Raw genomic sequence first — 18853 nt, forward strand, 5'->3', positions numbered from 1 at the left:
GGGAAGGTGGGGGCGGGGTGCGGGGTGCTGCAGTAATCAGTGTTAAGATAAGCCGTGCCATTGGGGTGCAAGTTACTAAGATAATTAAAAAGGTACGATTTGGGGATCAGTGTCGGCTCGGGCACTTTCCTCGCCACCCCCTTCCCTCTCTTCCTCACTCATCCCTCCAACCCTGCTTTTCCAGCCTCTCAGGTGAGCCTGGTGACGCGCAGGGAAGTCTCGCTGTGACCCCCAGGCTGGAGTGCGGTGGTGCGATCTTGGCTCACTGCAACCTCCGCCTTCCGGGTTCAATCGATTCTTCTGCCTCAGCCTCCTGAGTAGCTGGGACTACAGGCGCGCGCCACCAGCCCAGCTAATTTTTGTATTTTTAGTAGAGACAGGGTATCCCTTGTTGGCTAGGATGGCCTCCATCTCTTCACCTCGTGATCCTCCCACCTAGGCCTCTCAAAGTGCTGGGATTATGTTTCTAAGCACTAGCCACGTGCAGGCTGGGCCTTGCCCAACCTTCTTATCCTGCGGAGCTCAAAAAGAAGCTGACCAAGCTGGGATTCGAACCCTGGTCCCCCCCCGGTCCTTCACCCTTCAGCGTTAAGGCTTATTCCACGGTTAAGAGCACATTACCCCGCCAATCACTCCTCCAAATAAAGCTCGGGTAATATGTGTCATTCTTCGAAGACCTTTAAAAAAAGATCAAAACAGTAACTGGTTTGACTTTTTCAGCAGAACAAAGCAAAAGGGCATCAGCACTGGAGGTAAGTCTAGTGGGCGAGCCTGCTCCCTAGAGGTGAGAAGGAAGCCAGGGGGCATTCGTTTCACTCCAGCTGTCCCAGGGGCTCTTGTCCATCTCCAGAGAGGCTCTTGGGTAGCGTCCTGCCTCGGTACTTGTTACCCCACAGAGCCTTTCAAAGAGGGGCCTGGCAGGCGGGAAAGTTGTTGCTAACTCTATTTTCTATTTCAGGCAAGTTGCAAGCAGCCCTCGTGTTTTGCCTGCAGGTCCCACAGGGTCCTCCGCCCCTTCTCATTGTTCGAGCTGCTTCCTGAGGGGGTTACCAATAATTTTCACTCACAAGACCTGCATCGGGTTTCTTCATCTGGAAAGAAATTAATTTTCAAGTCACACAATTACAGACAACTTTTAAGAGTCGCTGTGACAGTTTCATGCTTACCTTAGATTAGATGGTTCCAGTTTATTCTTTTTTAAAAAAGAAAATTTGCGTGAACAAAATTAAATCCAAGAAACATGGTTTTTCTCTAGCTTTGTGTGTGTGTGTGTGTGTGTGTGTGTGTGTGTGTGAAATAGTTAAAAATAAAATAAAATAAAATAAAATAAAGAAAAGAAGCTGCTTCTACCAGTTTTGGGAGGTTTCCAGGTTTCCAGACATTTACTTAGCTTGATACATAGTATATTTCTGTGGGAAAAGGACAGCATGAATATCTTATAGCTTTTACTTCCAGCATTGTTGTATTGGTTACAGTTAACTCCACAGTATGAACAAGTTGATCAGCTCCGGTAAGGCCTCCCATTTCCTAGTGGAAAAACCCAGGCCTTTTCCACTGCTCTTGTGTCTTGCTCAGGACTGCACTTTTTGTTGCTAGTCCCCTGCTTGGCACTTCCTAGCTGACAGGCCAGGAGGCAGGCTCACTCTCCTTGGCAATGACTCTGCTAATCCCAGACACCAGCTTCCATGAGAACCAGCAGTCACTTCCAGCTGGGGGCAACCCCATCTGGGTTTGCCCTGACATCCCAGAGCCCAGGTCCCCATCCCAGGAGCCAGTAAGAGTCCTCAGCAGGGTCAGGAATGTAGCAGCATGGCTGCTGCCTTTTCCCTTCCAGATGCAGGCTGGAGCCTGGGAGTCCCTAACGCCTGCCTTGGCTCTGCACTTCTTCCTGAGGTTCTCCTCAGCATGAAACTACTCCCAAATGGAGATATGGTTCCATTCCATTGCCTGGATTCTGCTCTCTGTTTATGCCAAAGGAATGTCACACTGTCCCAGCATCATCTCAGGGGCTGCCCTATTTGGAGGGGCAGTGGTACCCAGCAATGGAGCAAGGACATAGGGAACAGAGCTGCACAGCCTTGGTCACACTCCTTAAACTCTTTGTGCTCCCCCTGTTGTGAGGATTTAATGATAGCTTCATATGTGAAGGACTTAACACAGTACCTGCCCCCTGGGGAGCACAGGTGGGCATACCTCCCAGGGTAGTTCAGAGGATTACGTGAAATAATGCCTGTAAAAACCCTTAGCCCAGGGCCTAGCACTTAAGAGAGGGCACAGTCATGTGGCCAGTAGTATAATCAGCTACTTCTTTTGATGGGTCAGCTATATGCTACAAACTAAGGCTCTTTACTTATACATTTGAATCTTTGTGGAAACCTAGAATGTAGACAAAATTATTGCGTATAAAAGGAACTCAGAATCAGGCTAAGTAAGTTACCCAGTGTCACACAGTTAGTATACAGCAGGGCCAGGATCCATCTGGCTCCAAAGTGTGTGGCTTTGCAGTTATGGGCAACCTTGGAAGAAAGAATAAATCATAAACAGTCCTATAAAGTGAGCTGCAGGGTCTTCATGGAGAGGAATTAAAACTGACTCCTCAGTGTGAATAACTGGCAGTTAGCCATGTGTCTTTGAAACGGATGTACAAGCCAGTGACAGAAGGCTAATTACACATGTCGACATAATGCCAGTGGACAGCAGCTACCTTTGGGTCTCCTGACTACTGTCTTCTTGAATCCTTCAAGCCACATGGCAGTCCTTTTAAGCCCAGTCCTTTTAAGGCTTGTCAGGACTCTTCCTGTTTTCTGGAAAAGACAGAAATCCAACCCAGACTGATTTAAGCAAAAAAGAAATTTAATTGGCTCATGAAACTGATAATGGAAGGGTACAGCTTCAGGCATAGCTTGATACAGGAGATTAACAACATTATATCGACTGGCCTTCTCCCTATCTTAGCCCTGTTTTCCTCCCTGTTGGCTTTATTCTCAGGTTGGCTCTTTCAGTGAACCTTTTTTGTCCCTTGTTGGCCAGGCCTAAGAGAACTTAGAGACTTGGGTCTCTAAAAGAAATCATGGTTCCCTTTATTAAAAGAGGTCAGGGATGCTGAGCAGGTAGGTATGACAGATGTCCACTACACCCTGCCTATGTACACCATGGGTCAGAAAGATAGTAGAGAAAACGCCAGGCACAGGAGGCTCATGCCTGTAATCCTAGCACTTTGTGAGGCTTAGGTGGTCAGGTCACTTGAGGCCAGGAGTTTGAGACCAGCCTGGCCAACATGGTGAAACGCCCTCTCTACTAAAACACAAATATTAGCAGGGCATAGTGGTGCATGGCTGTAATCCCAGTTACTTGGGAGACTGAAGTGGGAGAATTGCTTGAACCCAGGAGGCAGAAGTTGCAGATTGCACCACTACACTCCAACCTGGGTGACAGAGCGAGACTCGCCTCAAAAAAAAAAAAAAGGAAAAAGAAAAAAAAGAATGATAATGGAGAAAAAACTTTAATGGTTTAATGGTGAATGTATTAGTCCATTCTCTCATTGCTATAAAGAAATACCTGAGACTAGGTGATTTATAAAGAAAAGGGGTTTAATTGGCTGACAGTTCTGCAGGCTATACAGGAAGCATGGCATCAGATTCTGGGGAGGCCTCAGGGAACTTAAAATCATGATGGAAGGCAAAGGCAGAGCCAACATTTCACATGGCCAGAGGATGAGGAAGAGAGGAGCAGGGGAGTCGCCACACACTTTTCAACAACCAGATCTCACAAGAAGTCACTATCTCCACGACAGTACCAACAGGGAAGTCCGCCCCCATGATGCAATCACCTCCCACCAGACTCCCACCTCCAACATTGGGGATTACAATTCAACATGAGATTTGGCTGGGGACACAAAGCCAAACTATATCAGTGATCAGTTCTGCTGCTAAGGGCACTCACAAACCAAGCACGCAGAGGAGGGGTAACTAGAAGTGTTTTGGGTTACACAGGAGACCCATACTCCTCCCATTTTGAGTCAGACTAGCCAATTTTAAATAGTAGAAAGGCCGGATGTGGAGCCTCACACATGTAATCCCAGTACTTTGGGAGGCCGAGCTGGGTAGATCACTTGAAGTCAGGAGTTCGAGACCAGCCTGGCCAGAATAATCCCAGCTACTCAAGAGGCTGAGGCAGGAGAATCACTTGAACCTGGGAGGTGGAGGTTGCAGTGAGCCGAAATGGAGTCACTGTACTCCAGCCTGGATGACAGAGGGAGATTCTGTCTCAAAAATAAATAAATAAATAAACAAATAACAAAGAAAAACCTTGCTATCCATAAAGATTGGGTGTGAAGGACTTTAGAAATCTTCAATGTCCTAGTGTAGCAGAATGCTTTAACAATATGATACATAATAATATAAACAGAATACATAACAAAATGCTTTAACAATGTAAATATTACAAATAAGTATAAATGTACATATTTGTACATATGTGGTATTATATATAATATAATGATAATAAATAAGTGTAAAAATGCAGTAAAGTCTTACTGAACCTACTGAACTAAAGATCCCTGTAGACCCTTAATGAGAGTCAGTGCACACACAACTGTAAATAAAACATTACGAATCCACACTGAGGGTGGATGCCGCGCTGTTGACTAGGTTTGGTCACAAGCTGCATGATGATTTGTTCCTCACACCAATCTGATGCAATTCAAACCAGTGCCTGAGCAAATTGGCAAATTATTAGATGTCATGGACCTTTGGTCACTTCTCTAACAGTTAAGCTTGAGAACAGTCACTGGACAAACAAATACTAAGGTGCTGCTTTCCTGCCATTAAACGTGCTCTGAGCTGAGGGAGAGGCCACTGAGGCACACTCCACATTTCAAGACTGAGGGTGTTGGAAAGTGGGCAAGCCTCCCACCTTCTGCCTGGGGAGTCTCCCAACACTTGTGTCTCCTCTCTGAACCTTTTACATACCACGCCCCATCCCGCACTATCCCCGTCTCTGGGATGGAGACTCTGCACCCCCATTCAGAGAGCAGTCGTGGTGCAATTGTCCTTGATGTCAATCCAGGGTGTCCATTTGTCCAAGAACACTTCAATGTCACGTCCCACACGTGAACAGAGGGCAGGTAAAAACTGACCCTGCACAGATGTCTGCATCTCCGGAATGTGTCAGCCCTCCTCCCATTTGTCTCCTGATTCTCTGCCTCCAGGCGCTATCCATGTGCTCCTCAGGTACCCCTGCTGTGCAGGTCTATCTTGGACCTGAGGATAGTAACGACAGTTACCAGCTACAGTCTTGCGTTGCTTAACAATGGGGATACGCTCTGAGAAATTTGTCATAAGGCGATTTCGTTGTCGTATGAAGATTGTAAAGTCTACTTACACAAACCTACATAGCCTGGTACACCCCTAGGCTGTATGATACAGCCCGTTGCTCTGAAGCTACAAACCTGTACAGCGTGTTACTGTCCCAAATGTTGTAGGTAATTGTAATACAGTGGTGTTTGTATATCTATACAAACATAGAAAACGCAGAGTAAAAATACAGCATTACAATCTTTTTAAAAACAATTAATAAGCTTTATTATAGTACAGATTTAGATTTACAGAATAATTAAGCAAAACGACATAGAATTTCATGCACCCATCCACTGCTCTCTCACCCACCCCACCGTGGTTTATCCTATGAAATTCTTACATGTGGTACATTTCTTACAATCAATGAACCAACACTGATACATTGTCATTAACTATAATCCAGAATTTACACTAACATTCATTCTTTGTGTCATACAGTTCCATGGGTTTTGACAAGTGCATAATAACATGTATTATAATCTTTTTTTTTTTTTTGAGACCGAGTTTTGCTCTTGTCACACAGGCTGAAGTGCAATGGTATGATCTCGGCTCATACAACCTCTGCCTCCCAAGTTCAAGTGATTCTCCTACCTCAGCCTCCCGATTAGCTGGGATTACAAGCACCAGCTACCATGCCCGCCTAAATTTTGTATTTTTAGTAGAGACGGGGTTTCACCATATTGCCCAGGCTGGTCTCGAACTCCTGACCTCAAGTGATCTGCCCGCCTGGGCCTCCCAAAGTGTTGGAATTACAGGCATGAGCCACCGCGCCTGGCCTGCATGTATTATAATCTTATGGGATCACCGTCCTGTAGGCAGTCCATCCTTGACTAACATGTTATCTAGCACGCGACCATATTGAGCATTCACCATCTACTAAATTCTTTTGTACATGATTTCATTTAATCCTGTGTCAGCCCTGGGTGGTCAACATTATTTATTAGCTTCACTTTACACAGAAGAAATTGGCGCTTAAAGAGGTCATGTGATCACTCACCGTAAATCTCACAGAGAGGAAGTAGATAAAAGTAGACTTAGTTCTGGGCTCAAGTCATTCATCCTGTCATGAATCAAGTAGTGACTGAGTATTAGTAGGTGCCAGACAGGGTGCTGGGGCCTATGAATTTAGTGAAGAGCAGAAGACTGGACTTTGCTCTCAGGGAGTTTAGAATCTACTGGAGAGACAGATATTTGAAAAGCAATTATAATGCTTATTATTACAAAGTATATTTTATGCTGTGAAGGAGAGGTGCTGGCCAGGTGCTGTGGCTAATGTCTGAAATCCCAGCACTTTGGGAGGCTAAGGTGGGAGGATTGCTTGAGGCCAGGAGTTCAAGACCAGCCTATGCAACAGAGGAAGTCCCTGTCTCTACAAAAAATTAGCCAGGGCATGGTGGCACGCACCTGTGGTCCCAGTTACTCAGGAGGCAGAGGTGGAAGGATCGCTTGAGCCCAGGAGGTAAAGGCCAGAGTGAGAGAGGTGGTTGTGCCACCACACTCCAGCCTGGGTCACAGAGCAAGACCCTGTCTCCAAAAAAAAAAAAAAAAAAAAAGCTTTTGTCGGAAAGCTTACCCTGAGACAGAGTTTGTGTGTAAGGAATCCATCTGGGAGGTAAACTCAGACAGCGGGTGGGGAAGGGAGACAGGGAAGGGAGTCAGTGAAAGGAATATCAGTGGGAGATTTTCTGCCATGGGCAATGGAAGCTCAGGCCTGCTGGAGATCTCCTGAGGGACCATGTGAAACACACTTAAGGAGCGTCCCACCCACAAAGCCACGAGCTAGGTGCTTATCTCCAAATTCCGCTCATGGCTGAAGGATGCTCTTAAGAGAACATTGATCCCACAGCACTTCCAACTTACACCCTGAGCCAGGGGGCTGCCCCGCTGTAGCCACAGAGGACTCTCAGGCCAGAGAAAGGCAGGTGTAGGAGGGACAGAGGTGTCAGCCTGTCGGGAGCTGTCCACCAAGGTCCCAGGGCACTGACAGTGTCTGCCCCGCTATCCCAGGGTGAGGCAAAGGTGCAGAAATTGGGCAGGAGTCTGAGAACCAGGAAGGATCAGAGGAGCTAACATGCTCCTCCGAGGTGTGTGTGCTGGGGATAGGGGGAGCGAAGGGGCTGAGTGGGCCAGGTGGAACTTGAACCGTGCTGAGAAGCACGTGAACTGCTGTGAAATGCTGTGATCCTGCTCACAGCTCACAGAGGGATAGAAGCACCCCTTTGGCTGCAGTTTGGACAGTGATCCAGAGAGGATCCAAATTACGAGAAGAGATTGGGTAGGAGGTTCTTGCTGGGGTCCAGATGAGAGATGATGCTAGCTGGGCCAAAGGAGCTGGTGGTTGAGTTGTGGGGGCAGGAGTTAAAGTCAGCAGGACTGCCACTCTCTGTCTGCCTTGCCTCACACCCTGCCACATCTTTGTCAAGGGTGTTGTGGCTCCTCGCTGGATCCACTCCTATGGATCCCTTATCTCAAGAGAGGATGAGACCATATAAGGAACACCTGAAAGAAAGGAGCCTGTGTGTTTGTAAGAGGTGCATCACTTTGAGCTCCTGGAAAGTAGTGGCAAAAATGGACTCAGGCAAGCTTACGTAAGAAAGGCATTCATTGGGAGGCTAACAGAACTCATCAAACCTGATGGCTTAGGAAATGGACAGGAACCAAGATGGCTCCAGATGGTCAGGCAGCAGGAATCCCCTGTTCTTTCATTCCCCAAACATTTACTGTGTGCCTACTAGGTGCCAAGCAACAGCACATCCACAGGTAATAGAATAGCAGGTGGGATAAGAATGTATGAAGGCGAAGGAGGGCCCCAGAGCCACACAGGGCATGGAGGGGTTCTGTTTCAGATGCAGGGGACAGGAAGTCCTTTCCAGTGATGCGATCAGAAGAGATTGCTGAATGCAGAGAAGATGCAGCCTTGCAAATCTCTGTGGGGCCAGCATCTCCAGCAGAAGAATGGGGGCTAGAACAAGCTCTGTCTGTCATGGGAACAGTTAGACCCATGTGGCTACTGCCGACTTAGCAGGCCACAGTGAGCGCTGTGGATTTTGAGTGAAATGGTGAGCCACTGGAAGGATTTGAACAGGGGGATAACTCTAACCCAATTTGATTTACATGCTGAAAGAATCCTTTTTTTTTTTTTTTCCCAAACAGGGTCTGGCTCTGTTGCCCAGACTGGAATGCAGTGGCTCAATCATGGCTCACTGCATTCTCTGTCTCCCTGGGCTCAAGCCATCCTCCGACTTCAGCCTCCTGAGTAGCTACAGGCGCACACTATCACATCTGGCTAATTTTTGCATTTTTGTAGACATGGTGTTTCACCATGTTGCCCAGGCTGGACTTGAATTCCTGGGCTCAAGCAATCTGCCCACATGAGCGTCCCAAAGTGCTGGGACTACAGGCATGAGCCACGGCACCCGGCCAACATGCTGAAAGAATCTCTCTGACTTCCACGTGTGGAACATGAAGTGGAGAAGCACCCAGAAGAGAGCCCAGGTAGGAGGCACCCAGGTGGGGGTCTCTGCAACAGGTGATAGGGGTTGAGGGAGCTGTTCCAGTAGGGAATAAGAAATAACCAGACCCTAGATATTCTTTGGAGGTGGAACTGACAATACTAGTGGATTAGATAAAGTACGAGGGAAAGAGAGAAGTTTAAGAACTCCCAGGTTCTTGGCCCAGTGAGATGCTAGTTACTGAGATGGGGATGGCTAGGAAATCGGGAGATTTATTGTGTGTGTGGGGGGGGGGTGTCACACTAAGACACACGAAACCTTTAGAAGGATCCCTGAAGATAAATGTAAGCTCCAACTATCCCACATCTTTGTGTCCCTTGCTTAAGATCCAAAGTCCTGGGACATTACATGCAAGTTTCCTAGTGGTGCTAAGGCTGGACAGAGGCCAAGCCCCTGGGCACAGGCTTCAGGACAAGGCTTCTCAGGGAATGCCCCAGATGAAATTCAGTGTACTGTTAAAAATGAAGTGGGATGTTAGATGACCAAAAAATGAGTGAGACTCCACTAGAAGAGGGTAACTCTGAGACTTGGATGATCTGCAAGTGTGCTGAAGGGCAGCTGGGTCAAGCAGAAGCCAGTGTGGACTATGGGCTATAAGGGCAGGGCTGGGCTGGGGGCAATAAGCAGAACATCCAGGGAGGTGGGTTTTGATTAGGTACATGGCAGAAACTCCCAGCCCCTTCCAACAGCCCCTAGGCCACAGGGATGCAGCCATTCCCTGGTATAGAATACATTTGAGCATCAGCTGGTCAAGCACTCAGGATGCAAAAGAAGCAAGCTAAGCATGGTGGGCAGTTGAACCAGGTAAGGGGCTCAAAGTGTTTGCACTGAGCACTCCCATCAGGAGAGTATTTTGAGGATGCAGCCTGTGTGTGTGTGTTTATGCAAACGTATATCACATTCTACCGTAATAATAATAGATATGCCTAGAATAACCATCACAAAATAGACTTTTAAAAGAATGAGCGATAAATGAAATAAATCTATTTTGAATTTTTATTTTATTAATTAACACTAAAAATTATTTTTTTAATTTTTTTTATTTTTTGAGATGGAGTCTTGCTCTGTCGCCCAGGCTGGAGTGCAGTGGCACAATCTTGCCCCACTGCAACCTCCGCCACCTGGGTTCAAGCGATTCTCCTACCTCAGCTTCCCTAGTAGCTGGGACTACAGGTGCCCACCACCACTCCTGGCTAATTTTTGTATTTTAAGTAGAGACAGGGTTTCACCATATTGGCCAGGCTGGTCTCGAACTCCTGACCTTGTGATCCGCCCACCTTGGCCTCCCAAAGTGCTGGGATTACAGGCGTGAGCCACCGCACCCAGCTAAAAATTCTTTATCACAAGTATTAGATTAATTATTGGTATTTTAGGGCCATATGATTGAAAATATTTTATTATTGTTTCATGGATTTACCACTCTGTAATAGTGTAATGTGGAAGCCTAGCTCTAAATTTAGTTTCCTTGAATACTTAGTTTTAATAACTGTTGCGCTTTATAAGATAATTTTCAAAGATGCCTGATTCCAATTGGCAGGCAGGCATCATTGGCCATAGTTAGTGAATCATGACTTTTTTTTTTTTTTTCCAGTTCCAGCCATCAACTGATCAAAACATTTTAAATGAGATTGGTTAGTAATTCTGCATTTCTTTTCATGTTAATCAGTTATTCTTGAAAACTAATTTGGAACATCTTAGAGTTTTATATTGTTTTAACTCGGTAAAGTATACATAACATAAAATTTACTATCTTAAACATTTTTAAGTGCACACTTCAGTAGTGTTAAGTACACTCACATTGTTGTGCAATCTTCAGAACTTTTTCATCTTGCAAAACTCAAACTCTCTACTCATTAAACAACAATGCAGTTTTATACTTGTAATATTTGGGTTCAAACCTGAACTACATATTTCCTTTTTCACTTGGAAAATAAAAATTTTGTTTCTAAATTTTAAAATAGGTACGTAGCAGAGTTTATTGTTGCCACACATTGTTTTTTGGTAAGAAAATAAAAAACACAACATACTGGAAACATCTAAAAACATCTGTTTCACAATGATCTCTCTGTAGCACGTTTCTTTAAAAAGTAGTTCATTTCTCATTTATCATTCAAAGCAGCACTTTTACTTGAAGGTAGAGAGGAAACCAGTTTCTTCCTTCTATTTTACCTGCTATATACTTGTATTATTGAAAGCCACTTGTCGGCCGGGGGCAGTGGCTCACGCCTGTAATTCCAGCACTTTGGGAGGCTGAGGCGGGTGGATCAGCTGAGGTCAGGAGTTCGAGACCAGCCTGACCAACATGCAGAAACCCCATCTCTACTACAAATACAAAATTAGCCAGGTGTGGTGGCACACGCCTATGATCCCAGCTACTCAGGTGACTGAGGCAGGAGAATCACTTGAACCCGGGAGGTGGAAGTTGAGGTGAACCAAGGTACCGCCATTGCACTCCAGCGTGGGCAACAAGAGCAAAACTCCGTCACACACACACACCCCCCCCCCACACACACACACAAACACACACAAAACAAAAAATAATCGCTGGTCTTCTCAGGAAAAGTCAGGAAATCGACAGCAGTTGATTTTGTTGCTGTTGTTGTTGTTGCTTTTGGTCAAAGAAGACATTTGTTTCTTATTTAAGCACCTGGCATTATGACAGTCTATATAGATTTAACTGTATTTTAAACACCTTGTTTTCATAAAATTAATCACATTGGTGACTTCTTCCATCACTTTGTGTGTGCTTTTGGCTTCCAGTTCTCTCATGCAATACTTTGCCTCTGAATGATGTAGTGAATCGTCTTGATTGAAATCTGACCTCAGACCTTTTTTTTTTGAGAGGGAGTCTGGCTCTGTCCCCAGGCTGGAGTGCAGTGGCGCCATCTTGGCTCACTGCAAGCTCCGCCTTCCAGGTTCACGCCATTCTCCTTCCTCAGCTTCACGAGTAGCTGGGACTACAGGCGCCCGTCACCATGCCCAGCTAATTTTTTTGTGTTTTTTTAGTAGAGACGGGGTTTCACTGTATTAGCCAGGATGGTCTCGATCTCCCGACCTTGTGACCCGCCGGCCTCGGCCTCCGAAAGTGCTGGGATTACAGGCGTGAGCCACCGCCCCTGGCCTACCTCAGACCTTTTATAAAAAGAAAATTGCAATCAAAACAGTCATCTGGCTGGCCGTGGTGGCTCACACCTGTAGTCCCAGCACTTGGGGAGCCGGAGGCGGGTGGATCACTTGAGGTCAGCATGGCCACTATGTTTTGTGAAACCCAGTCTCTAGTAAAAATACAAAAATTAGCCGGGCATGGTGGTGGGCACCTGTAATCCCAGCTACTCGGGAGGCTGTGGCACAAGAATCGCTTGAACCTGGGGGGTGGAGGTTGTAGTGAGCCAAGATCATGCCATTGCACTCCAGCCTAGGGCAACAGAGACTCCACCTCAAAACAAAACAAAAAACCCCAGCCATCCCTGCTGTGGTTAGTTACATTTACACTGTTTTCCCACAAAACATTGTTTTTAATAAAGTCATATACTATTGAGAATATATCTTCTCTGCTACATCTTTTCCTTAGTAGCTTCCAAACAATCAAATTATTTGTTTTTCATCATTGAAACAAAATCAAGCAAATACCATAGACTAATACACGTTAAAAAAACTCACTGTACTTTTATACAACTACACAGTAAATATCTCTTATTGCTTATTTTTCTAGTACTTTTATTTTCAAATCTTCAGCAGTATTTTCAGACAAATGAATGCATTTCACTTTGTCTTTATTTTTCTATATATTAGTTATACTATTTTTACATGAAAAATAGATCAAATATCCAGAAATGATATGTGAATTTTGGTCTTTTGTGCCAAAAACCTTAGAAGAGATTTCTAAGTGTTTACCATTGCATTTAATGAAATGTTTTAAGGTATGGATTGAATATTTCATTACTTTCAAGATTGCCAGAAAAATTGGAGCGATTAGCTGGGCACGGTGGCTCACGCCTGTAATCCCAGGACTTTGGGAGGCCAAGGGGGGTGGATTACCAGGTCAGGAGATCGAGACCATCCCGGCTAACACGGTGAAACCCCATCTCTACTAAAAATACAAAAAACTAGCCGGGCGTGGTGGTGGGCGCCTGTAGTCCCAGCTACTCAGGAGGCAGAGGCAGGAGAATGGTGTGAACCCAGGAAGTGGAGCTTGCAGTGAGCTGAGATCGGGCCACTGAACTCCAGCCTGGGTTACAGAGCGAGACTCTGTCTCAAAAAAAAAAAAAAGAAAAAGAAAAAAAAATTACATGTAAGTTTGGGATCCATCTTGCATTAATTTTTTAAGGTAGGGAACACAGTTCTCCCCAATTCCCACAAGGGGGCTATCCAGTTGTTCCAGTATCCCTTCCTGAAAGTGAATGTTAGCTTTCAAGTGTCAAATCAATCCTGATGACTTTATCTTACTATCAGCAAGTGTTTCTAGGTGCAGTGCACACTTAGGGCAATATTCATCATTGAGGACAGTTAATATGAACCCTATAACCCTTAAATAAGGGTTCATATTACTTGGCAATTATAACACTGTTTGGACTTCACTTCTAATCTGATTAGTTCATCATTTTTTTATCTTTCAGTGCAGCTAAGAGCTTATAGTAGGAATAAGAGAAGGGTCAGTTCTGCAAATTTGTTTGGTTTCCTTATGTTTGCATTATTAAATGATATAACATACATATTATATAGTATAACCTTTTAGTATGTGATAATATTCCACATATTTTTAAGCTACTCATTGATTTTGTTAAAAATCTCCATATTGATTGAGGGTTTGTCTCTTTCTCTGTATAATTTTGTCTTTTAGTTTTTTGAGACTGATTCTCACTCTGTCGCCTAGGCTGGAGTGCAGTGGTGCGATCTTGGCTCACTGCAACCTCCACCTCCTGGGTTCAAGTGATTCTCATGCCTTAGCCTCCCGAGTAGCTGGGATTACAGCTACATGCACCACCATGCCCAGCTAATTTTTTTGTTTTTAGTAGAGACAGGGTTTCACCATGCTGGCCAGGCTTGTCTAGAACTCCTGACCTCAGGTGATCCTGAGCCTCGGCCTCCGAAAGTGCTGGGATTACAGGCGTGACCCACCATGCCTGGCCTAATTTTGTCTTTTACTTGATATATTTTGAGGAAATGATACTAGGTATACATACATTTTAAATTATTATATAGTCCTGTTGAATTCAATCTTTTATCATGAAGTGATTGTCTTATTGCTGCTAAAACTATTGTCTGTAAAGCATATGTTGTTTGATACTAATGTGGCAATATCAGTTTCATTTTGTGATTTCTTCAATCTTTTAATTTTAATTTTTGTGGCCTTCTATTTTAGATGTTTTTCTTAAAAACAGTATATAGCTGAAATTTTGAAAAATCACCCTGTCATTGTCATTTACTTGGAACATTTAACCATTTACATTTTGTTATATATTTGGTTACATTTGTTTGTTTTGTTTTGTTTTTGAGATGGGGGTCTGTCACCCAGCCTGGAGTGCAGTGACACCATGTCAGCTCACTACAACCTCCACTTTCCTGGCTCAAGCAATTCTCCTGTCTCAGCCTCCCAGCTGGGACTACAGGTGTGTACCACCATGCCTGGCTGATTTTTATATTTTTAGTAGAGACAGGGTTTCACCATGTTGGCCAAGTTGGTCTCGAACTCCTGACCTCAATTGATCCACCCACCTCGGCCTCTTAAAGTGCAGGGATTACAGGCATGAGCCACCACCCCATATTTGGTTATATTTGGCACTTTATTTTGTGCTTTCCAATTGTTCTACCTTGTATTAGTTTTCCAGGTATGGCTGTATTAGCCTGGGTTCTCCAGAGAAACAAAACCAATAGGATACATATGCCAATAGGATAATTAGGTAAATAATTGATTGATAGATGATGGATAGATAGATAATAGACAAAGATATTTGCTATAAGAAATTGGCTCGTGTGATTATGAAGGCTAAGAAGTCCAAAATCTACACTCGGCAAACTGGAGACCCAGGAGAGCTGATGATGTCAGTTCCAGTCTGAAGGCAGGAGAAAACCAATGTCCCAGCTCGTTCTTTCCTACTCATCTTTTTATTCTGTTCAGGCCTTCAATGACTTGGATGAGGTTCACTCCTATGGGGAGGGCAATCTGCTTTACTCAGTCTACCAAATCAAATTAAATGTCTTCCAAAAACACCTTCCCAGATACACTCAGAAATAATGTTTCATCAAGTATCTAAGCATTCTGGGGTTCAGTCACATGGACACATGAGATTACCCATCACATTGCCATAAGAAAGTGTTGCAAACTGGGTGGCTTAAAATGACACAAGGTCATTATCCACATTTCTTGAGGCTGCAAGTTTGAAATCAAGGTGTCAGCTGGGCCATGCTCCCTCTGTTATTCTGTGTAGAATCCTTCCTTGCATCTTCCGAGCTTCTGCTGGTGGTCACCTATGCTTGGTGTGCTTGGCGGGCAGTTGCATCACTTCCACTGGCCCCGTTGTCACGTGGACTCCTTCCCTTTGTCTGTCTCTTCTCTTCTTATAAGAACACCAGCCATATTAGGTTAGGGCTCGCCTTAATTCAGCATGACTTTATCTTTACATTGGCAAAGACCTTATTTCCAAATAAGGTAACTTTCACAGACACTGGGGCTTTGGATTTCAACATATCTTTTTGGTGAACCCAATTCAACCCGTAATATACCTGCTCCATGCCTCTTTTTCTCTCCTTTCTTGCCTAAAAATGTGGGATAAATTTTATTATTTCATTTATTCTTTCCACTGCATTGAGAGTTTTATATTCTATTTCTATTCTTTTAGTTGCTATTCTAGAAATTATATATATTTGTATGTATTCAACATGCACATTACAATGAAGTATATTTAATCAGTACCTTTGCCCTCTCCCAGGACAATAGAAAGGTTTTAGACCACTTTAATTCCACTTGCCCTTCTCCCAACCTTATGTAACATTATTGCCATGTATTCAAATCTATTTTTAAAATAATCTTCTTATTGTGAAATAAAGCCCAGAGACAGAAATCCACATGAATCAACTGTGTGGCTTACTGAATGATTTTAAGATAAACATCATTCATGTCAGAAATAAAATTTTGCCAGTCTTCCCAGAAGCACCTCTGTCTGCTTCTTCCCAATGACAAACCCTCCTTTACCTCTTAAGTAACCACTGTGCTAGTTTCTATATTTATCATTTCCTTTAAAAATAATTTTATTTGGTCAGGTGTGGTGGCTCACGCCTGTAATCCGAAGCACTTTGGGAGGCCAAGGAGGGCAGATCACCTGAGGTCAGGAGTTTGAGACCAGCCTGGCCCAACATGGTGAAACCCCATCTCTACTAAAAATACAAAAATTGGCCAGGTGTGGTGGTGTGCACCTGTAATCCCAGCTACTTGGGAGGCTGGGGCAGGAGAATCACTTGAACCCAGGAAGCAGAGGTTGCAGTGAGCTGAGACTGCACCACTGCACTCCAGCCTGGGCAACAGAGCAAGACTCCATCTCAAAAATAATAATAATAATTTTATCAACCAAATGGTGTATCCATAATACTATAGCATTGCTTTGCCGAGTTAAAGAATTTAACACTTCAAGTCTCTTTTAATCTGTAAATTCCCTCTCATCCTTTTCTTTTCCTTGGAGTTTATCTCTTGAGGAACCTGGGCTCTCTCTGAGTGGTTTAGCTTCCTTCAGCTTAGAGTTTGCTGCTTACATCCTCACGGTACACTGCATTTCCGTGCCCTCTGTATTTCCAGAAATTTGGGCAGCTGAATCCAGGAACTGGATCAGATTCAGATTTGATCCCTTAGATTGGCAAGACAATAGGAGGCATAGAAAGCCCTGTTGTCTCTTGTATTGATGTTAGCAGTTGTTGATGCTTAGTGCCTCCATCTAATAATTCACTGGGGATGCAAAATGGTGACATTCTACCTTTTTCATCATTTTGTTATTTAATGGTTATAATACTGTTCTAAGGAGATGCTTTCCAACTGCGATCTGGTTACCCAGCAGTAAAGTTCATATAGAAATGGGAATAGATGCTAGATTCTTCCTTTATTTGGCAGTTTTCAAGATAATGAATCGGTTTCTTGTCATCCTCTGAGGGTGACTAGTTCTTTTTTATTGTTTCAATATTATCATGTACTCACGAATTTAAACATTATCTTTACCGTAGCTTCAGATTGTTCTGACTTGGGCCAGTGCAAACCTCTTTAGGTTAGTTCTTGAGTCCTTTGGACATGATGCTAGAAGTCTTTAACATCGCTGCTTTCTGACATGACAAGATGTTCCAGGCCCAGACCTGAATTCAGTCATTTATGCAAGAAGTCCTGGTCCTTTGTAGTGTGATGTGGAACTTGAATACATAATATCAGCACCAGCAAAGCTCACTTCTCTAGACTGGTCACTGTTTCTTTTCTGTGGCACTGAACACTCTCTCTGTCTCTCCCTGTCTCTCTCTCTCTCAATCTCTCTCTCTCTCTCACACACACACACACACACACTTCTGAGTTTTTCTAATTCTAATGTATTAGAACACATATTCAAATATGTTGTACAAATATGCACAATGTTTTTTTGAGACCGAGTCTTGCTCTGTCACCAGGCTGGAGTGCAGTGGCACAGTCTCGGCTCACTGCAACCTCCACCTCCTGGGTTCAAGGGAATCTCTTGCCTCAGCCTCCTAAGGAGGTGAGACTACAGGCACGTGCCACTACATCCAGCTAATTTTTTGTATTTTTAGTGAAGAGGGGGTTTCACCATGTTGGTCAGGCTGGTCTTGAACTCCTGACCTTGTCCTCCTCAGCCTCCTAAAGTGCTGGGATTACAGGCATGGGCCATCATGCCTGGCCAAAATTATATATTTAAAAATAAAATAGCTCATGAGTCAATATTGATACTTCTAATTCAAACTACCACAATTTTATTTAACTTCTTCTGTATTACACCTGTAACTCCTTTCTTCTCTATCACAAATCCTGGTTCTCAAGAATACAGGGAATCATGTAATTAGAATTTCTCATAATTAATAATTTTCCTGAATCCCATAGTACACACACAACAGACATGGAATAAAAATACTAAAATACTAATCTACTATCAACATGATTTTTAAAACATTAACATAAATCTTTTGCATATGTTCTCCCGTTCTCTCTCCATTTTTCTTTTTTTCTTTTTTTGAGACAGAGTCTCGCTCTGTCGCCAGGCTGGAGTGCAGTGGCGTGATCTTGGCTCGCTGCAACCCCCAACTCCCTGGTTCAAGTGATTCTCCTGCCTCAGCCTCCAGAGTAGCTGGGACTACAGGCTTGCGCCACCATGTCCAGCTAATTTTTGTATTTTTAGTAAAGATGGAGTGTCACCATGTTGGCCGGGATGATCTCAATCTCCTGACCTTGTGATCCACCCCGCCCCCCCGGCCTCTCAAAGTGCTGGGATTACAGGCATTGAGCCACCGCACCCAGCCCTCTCTCCATTTTTCAACAGCTGTGCTATGTATTATCAGAACATATAGCCAGGACAGTCTATATGCACACCTTTTTAGCCACTATTCAGTCCTAATTCTACAAGTTCAATTTAATCCTCGCCATCTGCCTTCACATTGGTAAGGGTCATTTTGGTTGTCTGAAGTTTTGTTCTCTACTAAACTTCTTAGACTCATGGGAACAATATTCCCTTAGATCTTTCTTGTTGATAATAGTGTGTTTTTAATACTTGAAATTCAATTTTGCTGCAATATAAAATCCTGGATGCACTTTTTCTTAAATATGTGACTATTTTTTTTTTTCTGGCATAAAGTACTGCTTTCAAAAAGTCTGACGATAATCTATTATCATTTCTATTCAAATTCCATTCTCTCTTTTTATGCCCAAATAACTTTTTTTTTTTTTTGAGGCAGTCTCCCTCTGTCGCCCAGGCTGGAGTGCAGTGGCCGGATCTCAGCTCACTGCAA

The sequence above is a fragment of the Mandrillus leucophaeus genome, unplaced genomic scaffold (assembly GCF_000951045.1).
Source record: "Mandrillus leucophaeus isolate KB7577 unplaced genomic scaffold, Mleu.le_1.0 Scaffold91, whole genome shotgun sequence".
Taxonomy (NCBI): Eukaryota; Metazoa; Chordata; class Mammalia; order Primates; family Cercopithecidae; genus Mandrillus; species Mandrillus leucophaeus.